This window comes from Paramormyrops kingsleyae, chromosome 14, assembly GCF_048594095.1.
Source record: "Paramormyrops kingsleyae isolate MSU_618 chromosome 14, PKINGS_0.4, whole genome shotgun sequence".
Lineage (NCBI taxonomy): Eukaryota > Metazoa > Chordata > Actinopteri > Osteoglossiformes > Mormyridae > Paramormyrops > Paramormyrops kingsleyae.
This window is the reverse complement of record NC_132810.1, coordinates 8,780,887-8,804,124: the sequence shown is the minus strand read 5'-3', so window position 1 is coordinate 8,804,124 and position 23,238 is coordinate 8,780,887.

Sequence of the window (23,238 nt, the reverse complement as noted above, 5' to 3'; positions counted from 1 at the left end):
ATACAAGTTATCTTAGGTCGGCGTTCACGGTTCGACTTCTGAGATTCAGATCGAGTTCTACATCATTTTTTTTTCAAACTGGTTGGTTCGACTTTTAAGAAATTCGAGTTTTAATGAGTTTGAGTAGTGAGGTACCACTGTATTAAGAAAATATGTTTGCATTTCAAGGTGGCCACTAGGGGAACTGTGCACTTCCTGTTTGCTTACATGAATAACATAACAGTCACAGCACAAAGCATGGTTATCTCGGCCTATCTTAGTTTTCACCCATGGATTTCAGCACGTATACATGCATATATACATGATTCACAGCATTCATTATGCAGCTCTGCCTACTGAACAAAATGAGACTATCCATTCGAGTTTTACTGAATGGCAACTGTTTCCAGCTTGTAAAATGACTATCGACTATCCACTTTGATGGCCCTTTTCGGCCACGATGAGTTTTGTTTACAATTCAAGCTTATCTGTGTAAGTAAAACTTCGTTAAAATTGTTTTGTGTTTGGTTAGCATCTTGTGACTGTCAGAATTTACACTACAACATGTTTGGGCATGTTTTTGTAAGTTGTTTGGGTATTTTAAGCATTGTATTTCGGGAGGGTCCGATCACTTGTGCTATTTTCAAACAAGGGGTGCAGGCTAAGGTAATGGAAAGTATTTGACATTTTGGTCATATTTTATTTAAGTTTGTTTTGGAAGCAATATTTATATATTTTGTTGAATTGCAATAGTAACAGAATTGATGATACCTGTGCCTGTCATCCTGATCAACAGAAGATACCTACAGGGACCATTTCAAAGCAGAGCTCACAGTGGTTTCAAGAAAGAAATCTGAAAAGTGCTCCCCCCCCCCCCTCCCACCCCCCACCAATCCATCAGTCACAAAGTGTATTTTTCTTCATTGCTGTTATTTTGACCTCTGGGCAGCTCTAACCATCTCCCAATTTTCCCACACCATGCAGCGCTGAGCAGGAAAAAGGCCCTCCCCACTGACCCAGAGGTAAATGGTCCTGCAAACAACGTTACAGTTTTTCTCGATTGCTTTGGCACATTTCATGAAGCATACTTAACATTCTCTAGGCTATAAGAGCATTTCACAAAACCGTTCATGCATGTAGCACAACACTGTGGTTTAGCTGATTCCTGTCTCAAAAGCAAATAATTCCACCAATGAATTATTCACTGCCAGCAAAATGAAAAGTCAAAATATTTAGATATATTGTCAGTATGTCAGTGTAAGTCAACTCGTGAGCGCCACAATTCTGAGTGATAGTCGGTTCCTACTTTCACATTGTCACTGACTGATCATTTTTTATTAGCAAACTGATTCTTCCTCATGTCAAAGCCTAGTTTCAACACTGCAAGGCTCTACATTACAGTATGTAAAGTTCACTGGCAAGAGAAAGCTCTCCCATGCACATATAACTTCTTCAGATCTCAATAGCAAACAAAGAGTCACACAGCACTGTATAACACAAAATCAGCAAAATGGCAACAAAATCATGTACCGTGGGAACCAAACACAATTGTGAAAACTGCAACACGATAATCATGTGTATACTGTTATGGGTGTAAAATTTTACCATAGGTTCTGCTGTGCAGAAGTGACATTTTGGTGTGGGGATTACACTTGTTGTTTTGCAAATGTTAATGGTTTTGCATGTGGTGACTAACACAATGATCTCATACATGTGTAGTTTTGGGTGTAAAATTATTACAGTGGGAAACCACATAATCTATTTTGACTAACATGACCAAAGCAACTGAAATTTTTGCCAAATCATGACAATTGTACAAAACCCTTTGTATATATGCAGCAAAATATCTGGAAATTTGTGTGAAACAATGAGAAATGATGTTCAGCTGTGTAGAAGTGATGTCATGGCGTGGGGATTACACTTGTTGTTTTGGAAATATTAATGTCTCTTGAGAAATTACTTGAAGCAATCGTGAAAAACTGTAAAATCAAAGACAAGTTCAAAAATACAAGGGAGACATGGCAAGGGATCACAGTGGTTAGAGAGCTTGTTGAGGTGTTCCTGGAATAGATGGTTTCATGAAGGTAGAGAGGGACTCTGTGACTGGATGTGGAGGGGCAGCTTGTTCCACTATTGAGGACCCAAAAATAGGAAACATTTAAAGTCAGACTTATTTTCACGTTCCTGAGGGATCTCAAGGTGGCATTGGTTCACTTAGAATATCGCGCTGAAGTCATTGACATGCCACAGCATTGGAGTAAAAATATCTTTCCAGAGTCCTTGAAGGTATATGTCACCTCAGGGTCATGAAAGGTTAGAACTATGTAAGTATTTAGGAAGAGCAAAAAAAAACTGCAGTTTGTACTGAAACCCTGGACAAGCCGAAACATGAGCACTGCTTCCAGTCCTGACTCTTGTGTTCTTGGCAGAGGACACATGTCACTAAGCCACACTTATTTTACTATTACATGGAAGATCTACAGATCTATGTGTCTTGTCCCCCTTTGGCCAGCAGGTGTCGCTGGTCATCCTGTTTCTCCCCCTCTCTTCGTCTTGTAGCCCTTCAGCCCCTAGTGTGTTTCCCTGCCCGCAGGGTTGTCATGAAGCTCAATGGGTTAAACGTGCGGCTCAGAGTTTGTACCCCTCCAGTTATGAGTTCAGCTGTTGTGCAATTTATAATTGGCTTATCTTTAGTGTTTGGTGCTTATCTGTCTTTGGTTTGGTTTGATTTCTTCTGCCCATGCCTGCTTATGCTTATGTTCTGAGTCTTTCCTAGTTTTAGGCCTCAGTGTTTGTCAATGTTTCCTGGTTCCTGTGTATGTTTATTGTAATGTATTCCACCTGTGTCTTTTTGCCTGTCCTGATTGGTTGATTTAGTTATGGCCCAACCCTTGTTAACCTTGTTGTCTGTATGTATTTAAGTGCCTGCCATCATTTCTGTTCTTCAGTTAGTCATTATGTTTAAGATGTGTACTTGTTACTGTGTGTTTGTAGCTTTAATTGTTCTGAGTCCTGTGCTCATGTTTGCTTTGTTCCTAGTATGTTTGTTTTGTGGTTCTTTTTAGTTATTTCTTCCATTTTAGCTCTTGACTCTTTATGGTCCTTTTTTTAAAATAAAACAATTTATTTTGTGCTTTATCCTTTTGTGTTCAGTTTTGTTAATGAGCCCCTTTTTCTTGGAGCCGCTCTGTAGATCATGCCTCTTTTTCCATCCCTGCGCCATGGACCAATATTGTGGGCCAGGTGATGGACACAGGCCACAATTGTACGCTGGTGCCTCAGGTGAGCATGAGCCCTGAGCTTTCTTCTTCTGCCTCTTCGATCTCCATGGCCTTTTATAAGATGTGTTCCAGGACCGAGGCCTGGCAGATGGGGCCTGTCCCAGCTCAGCCCAGTAGAGGCCGTCCTGTCCATCCACCGTAATGTTCCTCCTGCTGTTATGAGCGACTACATGCCAAACATAGAACACCTCTCAGCTGTGCACAGCTGTATCCTCCACGGGCTTCATGCTGTGACACGTCCTTACAGAGTATTACCTCTAATACTGTCAGTTCTGTGTTGCCCTTAACTGCTAATGGATATTTAAGTGTGGCTTATTAATTCTGGCAGTGTGACTGAAAGTGATATACTTTTCCTTGTGGCTGGCATGTTGGGAACTCACTGCCATTCCTCTGGGCTGCCGGTATCATGGAGTCTCTGGGTCTTTGGTGGAACCGGCTGATCCTCAGCTGCCGGTCTCAGGAAGAACGCTAAGATGTTCGTCACGTGAGTCGAGCAGAAGGGTATAGGGCCATGGGTGACTGTCTGGGTCAGAGCCAGTATAAACACAGACTTGATAAATGGGCCAAGCAGACAACCAGGATTTACAGACTGAGCTGTTCCACCAAACGACAGACTCTCTGGCGAATGATAAACAGCATATCCCACCAATTCAGCCCAATGCAATTTGAGATAGCCTATATATATATATATATATATATATATATATATATATATTACAGCCCTAAATTGCTGTAAGTGTGAACTGAAGTCCTCTCAGTGCAATTTCTGGGATATTTATCAATGTCCTGGAAACTCTGCTAGCCAAGTCTGGAATTTCACCACCAGGCTCTTGAGCTTTGCATGCCTGGGTGGCAGGTCCAGGTCTGGGCAGACGTGGCCTTCCTGCTGAGGACAGAGATGGGCTGTGGGAGCATCTCCAGATGTGACCGGTCCCTACAGACATCGTTAACCCCCAGCTTTGGGGTTATCTTCCTTCTGGCATGCATGTTGTGGCATTTTTGGGCACTGGTTGTAGGGAGAGCCACAGTCCACCCTTCACTGAAGGGACTGTAGGTTATATAAACTTTGTGCATTCCAGTAGTTTCTGCATCAGTGAGTCTTTGCAATGGAATCTTCTATGAATAATAAGCCATGTGATCCCTCCCTTCCCCAGTTTTAAATTGACCGTTTCTCAACTTGCTTATGAAAGGAATGGCTTTAAATGGTTTTCTCAATGTTTTGCTTTACTAAACGTTATAGCAATTTGTTCAAATGTTGCTTGACATTCTGCTTGTGCAAATTAAAGTCTTTTGCATTGGCTGTAGCTTTTAATAACAAACTTTTCGTCATCCTGCTGACACATGTAACATTCCGGAAAACAGGGCAGCTCCTGAGAAGATCCTGCAAGAGGAGTTTGGGCTCCATGTTGTCCAAGGCTGATCCAGGCCTCGTCATCCTGGGCGCTGGTGTTGCCGTTTTGTTTACCTGAGACATTTAAGTATTTCAGGTGATTCCTATAACTCTCCTTCCAAAACAACATGAACAAAGATCTCTTTCTCACTCCACTGCTAGAGCTTTTGCTGACCTTTCTCTCATTCCCACATACTGCAAAAGACATTCTCAGTTTTACCTGGAACTGACATTCTTTCCAACTGCTCAAAGTTAAAAGGTCATCGTTGCTAGAAATAGCAGTGGTGATGGCTGTTGATTGGCTCTAGACTCTCCCGAAATGGGGTGTCAGAGAGGAGCTGTGTGCTCTTTCAGATAGCAGCCTCAGCTGTTGCTCATGTGGGTGTGCTGCATATCACAGCGTGCTTTCCTTCTGGGCCAGTAGAGCGGTGCTGTTGAGTACCGTTTGAACAAGATAGGAGGAAAATATGGATACATAGAGTAGCAGTCAAATGTTTAGCCACATGGACCAAGAGAAATGTTCATTTACACTATTTTCTACATTTTGCAATAATTAGCAAGACACCAAAATGATAAAATAACATATGAATTATGCATTGACCAAAAAAGTATTAAACAAAAAAATAACTTGCTCTGAAGATTGGGACTCAGAATGTTATTGGTTCAAATCCCACCACTGGACCCTAGGCCCTTATCTTCTCTAATTGCTCCAGGACCTGGCTGACTCTGCTTTCTCCTATATGCCAGTTTCCCATTCTTCTGAGATACTTTTCAAACTGTCCTAAAGGAGGCCCCTCACACATGCTGAGCACTCATTGGCCACTTTTCCTTCACTCTCCTCCAAAACCATTTTTACTGTGTTTAGGTCAGATGGCCAGGTCATGTGATGTGACACTCTCACTCTCCTCCGTAAGCGGTTTGTATGTATCGAAGAACACTGAATTTCGCTTTAATTTCAGGTCTGACCATACTCCTGAACACCGAATCACTACCATGTGAGTGGGGGACAACAGTTTCATACAATCAAATGCTAAACACAAGCATTGCAAATGGTTTTTCTTTGAGAAAAGGTAAACTATCCTGGTTTTAATCATCTTCTGAAGTTGACTTGGCGGGGATTGTAATTCTAAAGCTAGCAGACATTTTTTGAGTGTTTATGCAAAGTCCAAGCCTGTCTGTGGCAATTCATGGTGAAGTATGGAAACAATGTAATGGAACCATGACGAACCTTTGAAAACACGTAACATATTTCTGAATTCTGCAGGTGATCCTAGCAACCTGCTAGTTCTGTTCTACCAGTGTATTTTATTTTCTTTATCAGACGCTTTTGTCCGAAGTGATGTACAAGTGTGGCAAACAGCACATCGTAAACAAATGGCTGCTGAGGAATCAGCTCGGCATAAGTGAGCTTCCAGTGAACTCCCAGGGGTTAAAGTGGGCCGGAATGATCCAGAACGGCATTCTGGGACCTTCAGCTAATAAATAAATAAAGCTGATTGGCCGTTTCAAACATAATAATGCCAAACCAGTTTATTTTTCACGTGCTGCAGCCTGACATTCCTTCCAGCTGACGCCAGAAATGGCTTTACGCTCAACACACGTAATTTTTTGGTTCAATCCCTTCCCCTCAGTGGGTTCATACGTCCAGATAAACCATACTAGCTAGCCACAGAAGGGGAACAAGCATAAAACAAGTAGCCTTTTTAATAAAGTAGTAGGTAATTTCAAGTGCGATGTTTCAAAAGAGCTCAACAAATACTGTACCACCAAACAAGCCGTTTTATGTGCAACTCGACTATCAGTTTTGTTAGGTACCAGTACGGTAGCTGAAATTTTGGTTAGCACTTTGACTAGCTTAGCTAGTGTGATGTTAGGTCTCACTCAGAAGCGGAGCTAGCACGATGCTGAGGGGGGGGGTCCGCTGACGATGACTGTCAGGAATCTCCTACAAGGGCCCTCATTTTAGATCCTCCACTGGTGTAGTATAATTCTATGTTCACACTGTTACATTTTTGTTTTAAAATGCAGACATAAGTCTCTCTTTTCACCCTTCGTCCACAGTACTCAGTACTCCACAGAAAACTCTGCAGGTTTCAGCCCCCAAAAGGAGATTTTTGTAAACGATCTCACAGCTGAATACTTCTGAAAACTCAGAGTTTCAGAGTTGCAATGTGGATGAGTGAAAACAGGGACTCTATAAGCACCCTATTCATCACGTGGCCCTTCCCTGATTTAATCCCACCAATTACACCCTCTCATTTTCTGATTGGTTGCCTGGTTACCCTACATGGAAGTAAACAGTATTTCAACATGGCAGATACAGAAATTCTCTTGTGGGGCTTTAAATGGCTTTACCCCTGTTGCTGACCTGTATGCCGCTAAATAGCATTTCATACAGTGTGACTGCTGTATGTGCGTAAAAAGAGACTAATCTACTAATCAGTGTGTCGATGTGCGCATGCCTGATCTAGGCTAATAGCCGCGTCATATTTGGTTTTTCATGTTTCAGTGTATATGGAAAAACTTTTGTAAATGATGTGGCCCCTATGAATACCCAGTTACAAGTGCACAGCAACATCATTATCTGTATCTGTTCAACCAACAAAATTATCTGTCACTATATCTACATGGGTGTGGTCCCATAAAAATGGTATTGTCTAACCTAATATTCATTAGCAGTGCAGTTGTTGTGCTGTAACTAAACTAAGTTTTATGAATTGTTTGACTCTAACGCCCCCCCCCCCACCTGCTCCCTTTATCCGGGGGACACAAACAATAACAATGATATGCTGAAAATAAAGTTCAAACAATCAAAAACTGGAGAGAATCAAAGGATTCTGTTTTGCATTGAAAATATAAACTATTTTCAGTAAATTTATATAGAAAAATAACCTTCAGTTAAAAGGAATTATCTTATGATGTGGCATTTGCATTTCTTGATGTTAACGCAGGGGTGGCCAATCTTATCTGCAAAGGGCCGGTGTGTATGCAGGTTTTTGGGATAACCTGTAGGTCAGCTGTTCAAACCCAGGTGTGAGGACTCTTCAGCCAATCAGTCCTCTAATTAGTAATCTAATTAGGGAGTTGCAGCGAAAACCCAGATACACACCGGCCCTTTGCGGATAAGATTGACCACCCCTGCGTTAACGTTACTGCTGTTCGCTAGGGAAACAAGAATGACTACTGTACAACAGTAATTACATACTCCATATTCCCGTATTTTTATGGAAGTAATTAATGCATGCTGATTAGGGGTTTTGGGTTGTAAAGGGATTTGAAAGAAATCTGCACATGACACTGACACCTCGGCCCCCCCATGCGAGTTTCCCAGAGTGACAACGGGGAAGGTCCGTTCTCAGCCCGCTGCCCACCGCATCCTAGTCTGGTGGGTCTACTGCAGAATATAGCGATCACTTTAAATTTATAGTAAATGAAAGTCCTGTGTTTCAATTTCAAAGAGAGTGGGCATTTATTTCTGGTAATTATTCACAATTATATGAATCGATTTGAAGAAACATAGACATGTCAGTCATGGAGCTGCCTTTTTCCAAATAATAATGCAAAACTTTGAGTAGAAAAAATACTGGTTTAGTGATCACTGTTGACACACCATAGCGAAATGTGTCCGCTGCGTTTAACCCATATGTGACATCATGACATAGCAGGGGGCAGCTAATTCAGCGCCCGGGGAGCAGTGCTTGGGGGCGGCACCTTGCTCAGGGTATCTCAGTGGTGCCCTGCTGGTCAGGGAGTCAAACCAGCAATCTTTCAATTACAAGTGCACTTCCCTAACCATTAAGCCACCACAGCCCACACTGTTACCTGTTTACAGTACCACTGTTTACATTGCATTACCTGTGCATTTTCAAATAATGTATTCGTTATAATAATGTATCCCTAATTACAAGTGTACGTAGTATAGAGGCAACAGCTAAGCAACATGTTACAAGTACAGCAAGAACCTAATAAGACAATTCAATGATGAGAAGTGCAACATCGACAACATTAGGGAACAATGAGAGACATCAGATTAGTAGGGGAATTTGTGGAAGGGATTGGTCTTGAGAGGCAGTTCTTGAAGGTGGAGAGGTAATCTGATGACTGGATGAGATTCAGCAGCTCATTCCACCACTGGGGAACCACACAGGAGAATGGTCTGGAGTCACATGGTGGAGGGAACTCCAAGCTGTGTTGGTTTGTTGACTGTGGGGAGAGTTGGGGCAAAGGTGAGAAGAGGTCTGTGGAGAGAGATGGGTGCCTGTCCACTGATGGAACTGAAGGAGAGAACCAAGGACTTGAGCTAGATACTAGCGCCCCTATAGGGAGCCAATGGAGAGAGACAAGGAGAAGTGTAACATGTCAGCGTTCGGGCTGATTTTCATATAGCAAATTATAAATAAAATCCTGATTTTGTGAAATGACTATAGCCCTTCTGTGGATTTTTAACCCAGTTTTATGGACGTGGCTCTTGATTGGTTACTGCGTTCCCACGCTGATATGAATAAGTCCGCCCTGGGCTGTTTCCTGTGACTTGTCGTACTCCATTCTGAGGCCTTAGTGACAGAACCAGTACTGACCAATCGCCGCACTGGTTTGGGACAATGGACAGGAAGTCGAGATTTCCCTTCTCTTTTCACTCTGTGGCGACTGAGCGATTCAGGGTTAGTTATATGGGGAGAAAAAGCCAGCTGGCCTTTAGATGCTACGGGAGATGCTAAGGTGAGTCATCCAGGTGAAAGGAAAGGTGTTCTTATTGGGACTGTCTATCTGTGCTCAGATCCACAGAAGGTCTCATCTTACATAAACATATGGCAGGTGCGTCTTTGTTTAAGCCTCGCCACCACGTAAAGCATGGGCCAAACCGGACTTCTGACTCCCTGCGGGGAAAACCATAACCTGGACCATCAGAGAGAGACAGACGGACACGCAGACGAGTGCTGCCGGCGGTTGTTAGCGGAAGCCACGTGTCTATCTGAGAGTGTGTACACAGTCACAGACACCCACAAAAACAGAAAATCACGCACACACTTCCCTCGTGGTATTCACTCCCTGCTGTCCCTGCATCTTCATCCTCAGCCTTATCTCCATTATTCCCACTCTTAAAATATCACACCTCCTTCCCGGGGCGGCTAAGTTCACTAACCCCACAAATGTCATGCCTGTGATTACAGCTCCCTCCAAATTATTGATCTTTCCATCTCCTTCCGACCAAAACACTCAAAAGGATTTTAAAATGACGAACACGGAATAACTGAGAATACTGTCGCTTTAGTAGCTAAACATAAGCCCCGCCCCTTGGGCAGTCTGCTGTGGAGGAGGTTTGCATGCTCGAGCTGCTCTTCTGCTGGCCCAGGTTAATCCACACATGGCCTCCTCCTCTGCTCTTTGTCTCACCCACCCTTGACTTCCCTTCTCACACACACACGCCTCTCTCTGCCGCTCTTTAAATCCCCCCTTTCTACTTGCATCCCTAAAGCCTCGGACCCCACTTACACACACTTGCAAGCCCCTCCCACACACCTGCCTAGCAAGCCCCTTTCTCACTGCAGCTGAGACCCCCCCCCCCTAATTACCCATAATGCATCACAGCCAAGTGTGCAGACAGAAACGTAAAGTGGGAAGACCCCGAATCGCAGGCTTTCTGCTCACACAAAGCCCAGAGTGGCTTGGTTATAGACCGCATGCATATGGGGGGGAGGGACCTCTAGCACATTTAAATCTGCACCATTTTCGTGCAGTTGGCACCCCAAGGCCAAGATTCACACACCAAGCCAGAGACTTCACATGTCCGTTAATCCCAGGCATTTGTTTAATAGGCTAATGCACAACACACGAGTCCCTCGGTGATGCAAATGGTAATTAAGGAAGATGAGTGATGTGCTAAGTGTACACGGTCCCTCACTCCCCTCTGGCAACACAATTAGCTTGTGGCTCTGACCACGACGGACTGGCATAGCTGGTGACACCTAGTGGTGAAGCTGAGGCGGGCAGAGCTCTCCAGTCAGCAGTGTTGGGAACAGTGCTGAGGTCAGCATGCTTATAGTGTCCTACGGGAAGAAAGACTACAGCAGGGAGAGAAGGGGTAAAAAAAGGTCAAATACAGCTAAAGACAACCTCAGAGACAGAGCAGTAATGGCAGCTATGGCTGTTAAAACTTTGGAAAATCAAACATGAAGAATGTGTCACCCCTTAAACATGTATGATGTTCGGCCATTCATGAGTGGAACTATATTAGGAATGGCCAGAGATTAGCGCTAGCTGGTGCTGCCCAATCGGGGAATCCCAACTGCTCACATTGTCTGAAACACCAATGGCATGCAATTAGATTGTCCAATCAGAGAACAGCACCTGGTAATGTGACCCACGTGTGAAAGGTGCTGTCAAAAGAGCATTTGTGAGTGATCTCAGTCAAAATCCGTTAATCTAATACTGTCAGTAGCCCTCAGTTGGATTATACATGTGCAGTATATGACACAACAATAACTCGATGATGCCTGGTTGTGTTTTCATTTGTATATGTCAGCTCAGGAATCCCTAAACCACCCAGAAAATGCCTGTGACAACAGAGTTATTCTCTTAATGAGGTTTCAGTAGCTGCTTCTCACAGTGAGTCACTAAGGCGCGAGTTGCCCTGCACCACGGGGCGTGGTGGTAAAGCAGGTCGAGATCTCAGGTCAGCCGGGAACCTCAGCACCATCTGGGGCCAGCTGGTCTGTCGTGTGGCCAGCAAATTGGGGGGGCAGCTGTGAGGGTCTGGCTGGGGTGGGGGGGCGGTGACCGTGGCATGCCCTGTCCATGCAGCACGGTTGCATAGCACAGAAAATAGCAGCTTAAAGTGTGACATTCACACGGTCTGCTGCAATTTCAAAGCAAGGGTTGTGAACACAAAGCGAAGTGAGTGAGTCTGGGCTCCGACAGCCTCTCCCTCCAAGCTCAGAGATGGTGTATAGTGATTTATAATGATGCCCCCTTACATTGAATGTGTTATATGTCATACATACTACATGCTATATACCAGGAGGTATATAGCATGTATATAGATAAAAAATTTCCCTGAGGTACAAATCTCATCAGCTGCACAAAGCCATGGTCCGAGGCAGTGCGGGCAGGGGGTGGTGGTAGGCAGTGTTGGGGAGGTTACTAATAAAAGTAATGCATTACAGACGGAGGTGGAAAGTTCAGGTCCAGAAAGTTCAAATCCAGACCAAGGTTCTGTTTCAACCAACCAGTTGAGTACTCTGTGACTGTGACTCTTTAGACTCAATTGGTTGGTTTTAACAGGCTGGATTTGTACTTTCTGGACCTGATCTTTCCACCTCTGTCTGTAATGGATTACTTTTGTGAGTAACTTCCCCACGTGTGGTGGTGGGGGGGGGGGAGCTGGGATCAGTCGCATGGCCCAAATCACATGTGTTTAGGTTCAGATGCGTTTGTGTTTGAGTGTCCCTGTTTTATACTATATAAAACAGCACCAGCACATTTTGCAGCATAATTAGGTGCTGGTTCAACCCAGAGGTGAAGAGGTCGACATTTTACAGCCTGGTGATGGCAGGGAGACAAACACAGTGTCTGCATGGAGGCGCCAGGGCGCATGTGGCAGAGGCGGTGAGAATTCACCAGAAAAAAAAAAGAAAACGACCGGCCTCCCACCTGCATGCTAATGTGCACCCAGGCTGAACCCTGACCTCCGACCCAGCGGGGTCTCAGGCGTGGCCGAGGGGCTGGTCGCCCAACGAGTTAAAGAGTGACTCATTAGGGCTGTAACGACCACTGGGCGTTTAAGTGCCCGGCTTGCCACTTCAGATGGGGGCAACCCCAAGGTCATGGCGTACTGTGGAGCAGCTGACCCAAGCTGTTTGTGGAGGGGCCGCCAGGCACATTGTAACCTGAACCCCCCTCCCCCCTCCCACACAGACACAGACACACACACACACACACACACACAGACTGGGGACTCAGACCCCAGCTCGAGTTGCTGCACACGAGCCCTGAAACACAGCACGTGAAGCTTGCTCTGCCAGACAGCAAACTCAGTGTGTGTCCTTCAACCTCAAAGAGCATTATGGGAAAAAGTGCTTTCCAAACCTCAGGCTTTCCATCAAAGATGCCTGACTGCTACAGCGTCAAGGAGCTTGTATGTGTTGGAGGGGGTGAGTGCGTCCCAGTCTGGATTTTGTAGAGTGGCTTAGTGTGGGGGCAGTGGGTCCAACAACACGAGACTACAACAGTTACAAATCACTGTACTAATAGTTGACTTCCTGTCATTTTGGGGGAGAGAATGCTGTGAGGCACAAATGCTCACACCAAAATGCAGCCAACCACCAGCTAATGATACATCTGACCGCGTGGTCACTTGCTCATGGAGCGTTTGGCATGTGCTGTGCAGGAAGGGACTGCTCTGACAGCGCAGTGAGGCCTGAGTGTCTCCTACACTGCCTCACGGGCTCGGCCCCAATGAAACCACTGCAAGGCGTTTCCCGGTAACGCAGCCATGGCCACGTCCAGTGAGGGCGGTCGGCCATGGCTCCAGCCCAGATCTGCGAGGCTGGACCAGCCCAAACCAGAGCCCCCTTGACTCCACTCCAACAGATCCCCTAATCCAATCTCTCTGCTCCAGATCGGGGTCCTTACTGTGGTGGGCGGGGGGGGGGGGGGTGGCACAGTTGACCCATTTATCAGCCCCAGCTAGAGGCCTGCTAATTACCACTGGCTCACTGCTGGGCCATGGCGCCTTCAATGCTGCCCCCCCCCCCCCCCCCCCAAACACGCACACCCCCTTATTTCATGTTGGTAATTCAATTGGGAGTCAGACGCTGCTGTGGTCAGGGGTTCAGGGGTACGTCAGGCCCTACTGGGAAATAGCCCAGGCGCATAGCAAACTGTGCCCTTGGGGGTGGTGTGTAAGGGCATAAAACTGATCAGCAGCTATCAACCTGTCTGGAGCAGATCCACCTCTCATGAGCTGCTCCCAATTTCATTAATTATCTAATTGATAGGATCCTTAACCATATACTGTGGCATTTCAGGTTTAGATGATGCTTGTATTAGTGTTAAAACGTGAATTAATATCTGTGCAAATGTCTGACCCAGAGGTAACGTCTGCAGGGCTGCATGGCACCACCATCTGCATGGGTTCCCTGAAAACCCATTTCTTTATGGTTCCCTTATAGTGCCTGAAACCCCCCCCCATTTCATGCCAGTGGTGCTCAGGATGTGGGCCTTCCTGCAGGCAGGTCTGCCCCTGGCCCCGCACGCACAGGGATTAACCCCTACCATACCGTACTATAGGCTAGCCTAATAGTACCTCTGGCACACATGGGAGATTCACATTTAAGTAGATTTACGTTTCAGCATATCTACATTTCAGTAGATTTACATTTCAGTGGATTTACATTTTCAGTAATGTCATTTACTTCTGGGCAAAGACCTTAATACAAATATCGTAGTTTACTGTATTCCATTCCACTTTACCTCATTTTTAAGAATTCGAACAGTTAAAATAAGACCCCGAAGCACTGCTTTCAACTCACTGAAATGCTAGTCAGCTGACGCACAGCCTTACTTTGTACTTTCCCTTTTCAGATTTACTCCAGATAAAAGCAGGTATTTCTGTACAGTGCTGCCCTCCCTCAGGCTAGCGCCAAACGGGGGGTGAGGACGTTACTCACAGATTATGTACTAGGATACATGGACATTATAGGCTGCTGCAGTTTCTGGATGAGTCCTCAGACCAGCTCTGATGTGACTAATCAGCTAACAGTGTCCTCCACACTACGCACTAAAATCGGAGCTGGCCACTGTCCCGTTCACCATAAGTGACAGAGTAGGTAGAGCGATGGCTCAGGATTCAAACTGCGACATCTCCCCCTATTGGCCGGTTTCGGGAAGGAAATTCCAGGGACGACAGAGAGGAAGGCAGCCCACAGCAGAATCGTGTGGGTTTCACAGCTGACCCAGCGTTCTGTTGTCTTGGCCGCAACGATTATGATTTGAAGGTGTCAGGGTTCGCTCGAGGGAGAGGGAGACACAGTTTTCTTTTAAAGGGGTCCAAATTTGGTGTGCAGAATATGCCACGGCAAATCCAGACGGGGTGTGAAAATTCGTGGCACCGTGTTCGGAAAAGAGCTACGTACGGCTCGCAAAATCCATTAAGACTGTCAGCAGCCCCCAGCCAGGAAGCAATAACACTTAGAACATGCGCCCACCTTCAGACTGACAGATATTTGGAATGTACAGCAACCCATATAAAAAGATGTGTACTAATAAAAAACATATTTTAAAAAAGCTTTGAAATGGTGCGAGTAAATATATATATAAAGTATATATGTCCTCATGTGAATATTGAGAAGATAACAGCTAACAGACATGTAACCTGTGTGTAACAGTAATTGGAACCGGTTCTTCCATACTTTCTTTTTATTTTTGGTGTAAGATCACAGCACCGTCAGCAGCCTTTATAGTCTGTGGATTCCACAGTGGTTTCATGCCTCAAAAATTTGAAGGACGGCCTGAGAGGGCAGTTTGAGCCACATTTCCCAACTTATAGCCGCAGGCTGCTGGTCTCCTCACGATAAAGATGTCCCAGACAGACGCAAACTGTAAACAATTATGTACCCGACTTGTTTTGCTAATATCAAAAGGCTGGGGATGTTTCCTGCTATTTTACTGGAGTGCATTTTTCTTTCAAAGAACAGGAAGGTGGAGTGACTGTTTCCCACAGGCTGAGAGAGGCGAGCGGATCTGAAAGCCTCCCTGGACCACGGCTGTCGCACTGGGAGCATGGTGTGGATGAAAAGCACCATTTGCCAGACTTACTGTTAGAAACGCAAAGGATTGTGCTTGAGTCTGCGTTTGCCTTTGGTTTCAGTCATGCTGCTCCTGACAAGCAATTAGTTACTTTTTACAATAACGTTAAGTTTCCCATTGAGGGAAGCCTAGGTGATCAAAGCAGATTGCAAATAAAAGTAACTGGAATTGTGGAATCGTGCCTGGATTTGCTGATTCTCATGTCATCAACATCACTGACTCGCTGATAAATCTAATTCATATCACATTTGCTTTCATTGAGTTTGTGTTTGAGTGCAATCCCAGGTGGTATAATAATAATAATAATTATCCATTCATCCATCCATTATCTATACCGCTTTATCAATCTGGGTTGCGGGGAAGCTGGAGCCAATAATAATAATAATAATAATTATTATTATTATTATTAATAATAATCATATTATTATTATTAATAATAATAAGAAGAAGAATGATAATAATAATAGCTTTATTTACATAGGACCTCTCATACATTTGCAAATAGTGCAAATAATAAATTATAAAAAAAAAGAATAAAAACAAAGTAGAATCAAAAATTAGAACCCATTAGAAAGCATTAAGAAATCATATTAATATACGGTTAAAAAAAAGGTTTTAGTGCACAATTTCTTCCATTTTTAAAACTATTTTTAATATTAACTGCTTTCTTATAAATAACTTTTGTATATTAACACTCATGCAACAAGTCAGTCAATGAACCTTCTGCTCCATAACACCAGCCTGTTATGGCGTCATTTCCTTCCCAGTACACCTTCTCCGACAGCCCCCGTCGGCAGGGTATATCCCGAGTCTGTGTGAGTGAGGCCCCTCCTCCACCATCCTATTCCAATACTCATGCCGCTCTTATGGAGTCACGCTCCTCCACGGCTTCCTGCCTGTGCCACCTCCCTCATACAGCCTGCCAGCTCCTTTCTCACTGCTTGTTTTTTTTTCCCCCTTTACTGTGAACCAACAAATATTTTTTGAAGCCGTTACCGACCTTCCTGGGCTGGTCTGGACAATAGTCCTGCAGGAGATAAGACTGGTATGGTAGCTGCTCTGGAAATCCCAGGCCTGTCCTCAAGCAACCTTGTAACTTACTGTGCCTCACCCTGATAGCTCTGGATATGATACTGCTTTACTAATTGTAAACGTTTGTTTTGTTTGTTTTAAATCAGATCTAAGGATTTGTTTCATTCTGGAGGCTCTCCCCAGAGTTTAGAGGCAGGAAGTGGCCTCACAAGCCACAGCGAGCTGGGGAATGAGGAATACCGATGCAAGGAATTTCTTTACAGTATGTAGTCCTGGCACAGTAGGATAGCCCCCCCCCCTGCATGACCCCTGAATGAGTTCTCCCATGAGCCTTCAGTTTCCATCAAGTTGGACTTCCGTCCTTATCTTCTTTCAAGAGCAGCTGGCACCTCAGAATCAAGGACTGTTTCCGTGGCTGCCCCAGCCCAAGATACCCCCCCCCCCCAAAAGGCTTCAAGACTTAAAAAGCAGGAGTTGTGGGAACTGATAAACTTATCAAATAAAGAAGAGGCCACACCCTGCGGTCTGGGTTCTGCACAGCGATTAGCTGATAGGCGTTCTTGAGTATAGCCCCGAGAACCCAGCCAACATTGCAAGATTCCGCATTGCATCAGGGGAAAATTCGAGCTGGGAGTCGGTGGTCAGCACAAAAGCAACGTGCAGAGGTCATGCGGCCGCTCATCCGGGACTCTGAGGCAGTCGCAACGACAGCTTCTTCTACCATGATAATCAAACTGATATTGTTGATAACTCTAGAGTCAGGTGTTCCTTGCAAAAGTTGCTTTCAAAAGCAACAGCATGAAGGAAAACGTGAGATATTCTGAGAATATAACAAAACCAGCATGGATTTTTCAGACGCATTAGAAATCCCGCAAGGTAACTTCTGCCACCATGCAACGATCTGCTAAGCTGCCATGGAAATGAAAGCGAGTGTTTGGCCATATTGGCTTGTAATCTGTTTTTCTTTGCTTTTTGTAACCACAGCCAATCTGAGCGCCGTTTCTGTCAGCTCACGCCACGCTAGTGACAGATTTGCTGAAGCAGCTACTTTCACATTTTGTTTTCCTCCCCCTGCCAGCTGGCAAGCCGCTCCAGAGCATCCATCGCTACCACCCCCCCCCCCCCACCCCAACCCACACACACATACGGCTCGGCATTTCGTATAGCGGCCCGGACCAGTCCCAACAGCTCAGTCCGTTATCACCTCCAGAACATGCAGACGGGCTGTGCTGTGGTTGGCAAGTCCAGGCAAATCGTAAACCGTCCGGGGGGAGGGGAGGATGAGTCTGGCATCCGATGACAGGGCTGTAAAATGCTCCCAGGTACCTGGAGGGCTGGGGGACTGGGACAGACCTGGGGCCTCGGAGGTGGAACAGGGAAAGTGAAGTGGGGATCTCCTCCCTGAGAGAGCCTGAGCTTGACGCAGTTTGGCTCTCTCATCTATAGAAGCTCCATAGCCAGACACCTGAAGAGCAACCTCACCTCTCCGCAAATAGCCACCCCCAATTCATTCATGCATACATACACACCCTGAACCCCCCCCCCCCACCACCACCACCACCACCACCACCACCATCTCCAGTTGCATCCAGATAGTACACTTCTTCCAGGAATTGAAACTCCTTTGACGAGAACCTCCCCACAGGGTCATGGAAAGACATAGCAGGACAGGAATTGTCTACCATGTACAATAATGGGAACAGAAGCGATGTGGACCTGACTCGGTTGATAATAAAAGAGAGTGACCTGGGGCCTTTTGTGGGGAAGGGGGGGGCACACACTCCTGCTAGAAATGAGGACCATATGACAGAATCGCAACTATGTATCCCAGACGCTTGTGAGCCTGGATATCAGCTAACTTGTATGCGTTATTCAAGACCTGATCATCACATATTCTTGGTGCAGAACCACATAATCCACCCAAGCCCCCTGATTCTGATAAGAATGATGGCGGAGGTCACAGCTAACTCCTATCTGTCCCTCTCAGGTAAACCCATGCACACAGATAAGGGCACTCCAACAAATCCCAGTTCAAACACTGCGGTAAGGTGAGGCCGCATGGATCCCCCAGCAAAAATCCAAAACACCCTCTTCACCTCCCCTTTGATGACTGTTGATAATACCTTCTATCCAGGCGGGGGCAGCATGTCTACCCACCAGTCTCGTGAGCTGGGTGAGGGGGGCCCCGCTTTCACTCCTCACGTGGATCGTCAGTGATATGAATCAGACACAGAAGGGAAACAAAAGCATAGCTCACAGTAAACGATTTGTAAAAATTAATCACGCTACGTGTCAGTGCAGCATGTGGCGAACTGCAGAATAGATCCATATAAATACAGTTACAAACATAAATCCACTCAAAACACAACATAGTGTTTAAGCAAAGCCCCCCCCCCCCAAAGCAGGGTGATGATCCCTGTAAGGTTCCAGCTGACTGGCACTTGTTTTGGATGGGCAGGGCTGACCCGATCCGTCAGTGTCACGCTCTACTCCGCGTTTCCCCGAGTCGTTGGGCCAGAGGTTTTGTTCAGATTCCATGTTTCCGAAACCGTGGCCTGCCAAGAGAAACAGGGCCGACTCAAATCTGACTTGGTGCCTTTAGATTCCAGCTGGCCGCTTCCTGCAACAATTAATAAAATCAGACACCACTTGGTTGCGGGAATACATTTGGCGCTTATCTCATTTTGCTTTTGTTCTCCTGTAGGAAAAAAAAGACGGTTTTACAATCAAGGACCAATCGGCCAGCCCCAGTCGATTCTCCAATGTTTGTTTTTGATTTTTATCTACTGTCCAAAAAATTGATGTGTCTTTAGGCTGGCATGGCATATCTTCTATCCATCCATTTTCTGAAACCACTTAATCCCAACTGGGGTTGCGGGGGGACCAGAACCTATCCCGGGAACAACGGGCACAGGCGGGAACCAATCCTGTGCAGTCACCAATGCATCGCAGGGTGGACACACTCACACAACTACAGGGTCAATTCAGACTCACCAATCAACATATCCTGCACGCTTTTGGACCGTGGGAGGAAACCGGAGTCCCCGGTAAAAATGGGGAGAGCATGCAAACTCCACACAGAACGGACCTGGGATCGAACCCAAGACATTCTTGCTGCAAGGCAGCAGTGCTAACCACTGCATCACCATACCCCCCACGGAATAGCTTGCTTAGGATTTTTCTTTTCACTTTCCCAGAATGCACTAGGGGATCACACTCATTTATTGTGCTGGCACTAAAGTGCCAAGTCCATTCCACAGGGACCACATCTTAGGGGAAACCAAAATGACAAACTTTGAAGACTACAGTTGGGAAAACTGAATAGTCACTAATTCCAATCATAACTACTATCATTGTATTCACCAAGAATTTACTAAAGTGCTTCTCATAATCTTGTGACGTTCAGGTCTGCTGCTAAGGGAATTTGATTCCCGTAATTGGAATAGAAATGACAGCAGATCAGCTGGGCTTTTCGCTGATTAAAGTCAACAACCCCCTTTGAAAGAATCCCTCACGGGGCAGCCGCATCGAAGCGAATCGTAAGAAAAGCTTGGAAGAAAGGAAACTAAACAAACAATGAATATGTGGGGGCAGGAGATAAGGAGGGCCTCTTTCCAGCTTTGTGTGCTGTTTGTTTGAGTACAGCTGGAGCTCGCTGTAGGGGTCTTTCACACCAGCCCCCCCCCATGAGATGCATGAAGCGAGAGCCCAGCCACCAAACAGGGGGCACATGTTTACCAGATAAGAACAACGTCATTGTTACAACTCCTCTAAAGCCCCCCAGTCTTGCTCACACGCAAGGTCTGCCTACCGATTCCCTCTCACCTCACCCAGTAATGCGCAGTCTTCAAAATCCACCTGTCTCTATGGAAACTGTGGGTGGGGCATTGCTTTGTTTGGCCCCGCCTCCAAACAAGGGTCTATCCTGATGGTTCTCTATCACTCCTTGACAAAAGCAGGTCCAGTACTAAGCCACCCAGTAGCATCTGACCATTGCCAAAATGGAATATCACAGTCTATGGGCTGGGCACTCTAAGCTGCACATATATTCCATGTCTTCATAATGAGAGCAGAAAAACCTTAAGGTAGCTGGCTACCCAAGGCCACATGGTGGAGGTAGCCTCATCCCACGGAGTGTGAGAACATCCTTGCGACAGAAGCCAAGCAAGCCCTAGCTGGATGGGCCAGAGGAGAGAGAATCAAGCTGGTTCCACCTAGTGGTGAGGCACCAGTTGTACCTGACCGCCCACTCTGCATTCCTGTCTCTGTACCAATAAATAACAACAGCAAATCACTTCCCTTGAGCTGCAGGAATCCCACAATGCAAGAGTCAGACGGTGCAGTTTGTTTAAAGGAGAGTGCATCCAACTGTACTAAGCCTAAGCCTATCCCATAGTTCCACACACGTGGACACATCATTGAGACTGAGGTAGCAGGGATATGACTGATTGGTTGCCGGGTGACTGGAGTAGGCCAGGCTGTTAGCTGAGGGCGGAAATAAGGGAATTTCAGAGGGAGCCCAGCAGTCTGGACCACGGCTGGGGCCGATGCAACTAGACCACACCAAAGAGCTTAGGCCTGGCAGTCGCTCCACTATCAGGCACCAGGGTATATTCCAACCAGACCAAAAAATCAAAAAATGACATCTCTGAATTGTGGTGGGAGCATGGAAGGATCTGTGACTTCAGGAGAGCTCAGAGTGCTTCAAGTATTCCTGGAGCCCACATTCACAGAACCTTTTAATGAAAACACTGAGCAAGACTTGAGGTGCAGATGTTGAGCCTGTTACAAAGGACTACGGCTTCTCGTGAATGACTGTCTTTTCACACAAAAAGAAAGGAAAATCATTTCCGGTATTAAACAATAAGTTATTAATTCATTCCAAGGATGTCTGTATCTAGAATGACTTACAGGGCCTTCAGGACAGAAGCACAGGCAATTACAATGAGAAATACTTATCAAGAAAAAATGCTAGCAGTATTCAGAAGAACTCCTGTGTATATTGTTATGGATTGTATCTGACTCAACATGACTCTAATCACAGATACCTACAGAAACATGTGTTCTGTGGCATAATTTGATTAGAGCTTAGTTTTCTCTTTGGAGCTTCTTAAGAAACATTCTTGCACTCAAAAGTTTGGAGGAGCTCCTGCTGCACTGTTTAGCTTATGGAACCACTTGATTGGACCTCTGGCCATGTCTCAAAAGCACCGCAGGGTCTAGTGTCAGGTTTCCGCTTTAAAGCATGCTTCTGCAGGACCTGGTAAGTCCCTGCAGGCCCGAGGTCCGACAGGAGAGGTGTGTTTGGACAGTTTTTGGTTCCCCACCCTCCGCCCTGCCTTCCTCCACATAGGATACGCCAGGCTGGAGCTAGGAGACGCTGCCTTAGGGGAGAAAATATGACCTGGGGAAACATTTCAGAAACTTTGCAAGAGGACTGCATGCTGGCACACCTGGTGTCCATTACGGTGCGGCTCCACTCACCTGTAAGACTGGGCTGAGAAGGTGCAAGCAAAGTGGGGCCACAGAACGGCAGTCAAACATGAGGAACTGTCAACTCAGAAACACCCCATTATACTTGACCTCCCATGGCTCATTCCTCATCCCCAGAGGTGTCGAAAACCCCAGCAGTTGTGCTGGTTATTCTGATACCCCAGTTGAAAGACATGGTGATGGACGATTCATCTTTCCTGTGGAACAGTATCAGTGAACAATCCAGAAGGCAAAAAGAAGCACAGATTTTAGGTAAAGTCTATAAGGGCACCGTCTCTGGCTGGGCCACAGATAAAACATCTCCAACCAAGCCAGTAGACCAGCTGCAGTTCAGAGCAGGAGGCTTGGACATCGTTTTAGCTTGAAATATCCAATTTATTGGATACATCAATCATTTATTCCTGAAAAAATCCAGAGCCCCAGTCTTTAACATTCATGACTTGAGTCCAACGTCAGGTCCAGATGAGATTTGCATGGCATGTCAGACAAGCTGTCAAAAAGTCATGACCTCACTGGAAAATGAGGCACGTAGATGGAAGCCAAAATAAACCAGTATAAATAGACGGGTGCATGCATATGACATTGTACAGTGCACACTGCATTTAATCTCTGCAGTAGAATTTTGACTAGCATCTGGAGAGCCGAAGATGGAGCACCAGATATGCTCCCTCTTTCTCAGCCAGTCACTTGAGATAGAGCGGTCTATCTCAACAAACATATAGACCATCCTCCAGCTATCAGCAGCTTCTCCTGCACCTATAACATTAAGACGCAAGAGGAGGGGAGGCTAAGCTGGAAGAGGAGTACCAACCTCTATCTGCAGAAATCAGACTCTCAAAGAGCAGGAATGTGAGGTAGATTTTTCATGGTCCTGTATAATTGTGAGCCTCGTTCCCAATTCCCAGGTGAAACACTGATTTATTGTCAGGAAGGGGGTAGGGCAACTGCTAATCTACCCATTAAGAAATGGGAACCAGGGATCTCCTGTTTTGTGAAGGAGAACAGGGTATGAGCTCTTGGCCGCTGGACTATCTGTGCGTTGTTCACTGTCCCAGAACTATTTAGCTTCATAGCGCCGCTACTCTGACCCAGCAAGATGAGGTTCACGGGGCTGCCGGTAGGGCTCAGGGAATGCTGTCCAAGCTACTGTAGAAGACGTGGTTCCTGAGCAATCAGTGCAGCAGCAGGATAGGATCCCAGCCGGTGGAGATTGGGTTGGGAGGGGGGTTAATGTAGGGAGCCATGTGAGGCTGAGGA